The sequence below is a fragment of the Lepidothrix coronata genome, unplaced genomic scaffold, assembly GCF_001604755.1.
Source record: "Lepidothrix coronata isolate B3197 unplaced genomic scaffold, Lepidothrix_coronata-1.0 Scaffold505, whole genome shotgun sequence".
Lineage (NCBI taxonomy): Eukaryota > Metazoa > Chordata > Aves > Passeriformes > Pipridae > Lepidothrix > Lepidothrix coronata.
Genome location: NW_016690685.1, coordinates 11,478 through 13,330, shown reverse-complemented (window position 1 = coordinate 13,330; position 1,853 = coordinate 11,478).

Genomic DNA, 1,853 nt, shown 5'->3' with positions numbered 1-1,853 from the left:
CTGGGCCAGAGGGAACTTTGGATGTCACCAGGCAGGAGTTGGATTCACTGATCCAGCTCAGAATATTCCACATATTCCACATATCCAGAGTATTCCAGGAGCGGCCAATGCCCAGATCCCTGGGATGAGGTGGCCGTTTATTGGGATTTCATAGATTTCCAGGATGGAATCATCCTCATCAGTTCAAATTCCCACTTTATCCATAATTCCTGTGAACACAGGCTGCTCCAGAGGGAACTTAGGATGTCACCAGTCAGGAGATGGACTCACTGCTCCAGCTCAGGTTATTCCCCATGTTCCACCTCTCCCGGGTATTCCAGGAGCGGCCGCTGCCCAGATCCCTGGGATGAGGTGGCCATTTATTGGGATTTCATGGATTTCCAGGATCTAATCATCCTCATCAGTTCAAATTCCCACTTTATCCATAATTCCTGTGAACACAGACTGGGACAGAGGGAACTTGTTCCCTCGTGTCCCAAACTTTGGATGTCACCAGTCACTGATCCAAGTCAGAATATTCCATATATTCCCCATGTTCCACCTATCCCGGGTATTCCAGGAGCGACCGCTGCCCAGATCCCTGGGATGAGGTGGCCATTTACCAGGATTTCATGGATTTCCAGGATCTAATCATCCTCATCAGTTCAAATTCCCACTTTATCCATAATTCCTGTGAACCGAGTGCTCCAGAGGGAACTTGTTCTCATGTCCCTGTCACCAGTCAGGAGTTGGACTCGCTGATCCAACTCAGAATATTCCACATATTCTCCATGTTCCACCTCTCCCGGGTATTCCAGGAGCGGCCGCTGCCCAGATCCCTGGGATGAGGTGGCCGTTTATTGGGATTTTATTGATTTCCAGGATCAAATAATCCTCCTCAGTTCAAATTCCCACTTCATCCATAATTCCTGTGAACACAGGCTGGGACAGAGGGAACTTTGGATGTCACCAGACAGGAGTTGGACTCGCTGATCCAACTCAGAATATTCCACATATTCCCCATGTTCCACCTATCCCAGGAATTCCAGGAGCAGCCGATGCCCAGATCCCTGGGATGAGGTGGTCATTTGTCAGGATTTCATTGATTTCCAGGATCTAATCATCCTCATCAGTGAAAATTCCCACTTCATCCATAATTCCTGTGAACACAGACTGCTCCAGAGGGAACTTAGGATGTCACCAGTCAGGAGTTGGACCCACTGATCCAGCTCAGAATATTCCCCATATTCCCCATGTTCCACCTATCCCAAGTATTCCAGGAGTGGCCGATGCTGAGATCCCTGGGATGAGGTGGCCATTTGTCAGGATTTCATGGATTTCCAGGATCTAATGAATCTCAGCAGCTGGAATTCCCACTTTATCCATAATTCCTGTGAACACAGACTGGGACAGAGGGAACTTGTTCCCTTGTGTCCCAAAGTTTGGATGTCACCAGTCACTGATCCAAGTCAGAATATTCCACATATTCTCCATGTTCCACCTCTCCCGGGTATTCCAGGAGCGGCCGCTGCCCAGATCCCTGGGATGAGGTGGCCATTTATTGGGATTTCACAGATTTCCAGGATGGAATCATCCTCATCAGTTCAAATTCCCACTTTATCCATAATTCCTGTGAACACAGGCTGCTCCAGAGGGAACTTGTTCCCTCGTGTCCCAAACTTTGGATGTCACCAGGCAGGAGTTGGATTCGCTGATCCTTGTGAGATCCACCTCAGGATATTCCATATGTTCCATGTATTCCACCTATCCTGGGTATTCCAGAACCAACCTGATACCAAAGTCCCTGGGATGAGGTGGCCATTTGTCGGGATTTCATGGATTCCACATGTTCCACATAGCCTGGGTATTCCAGA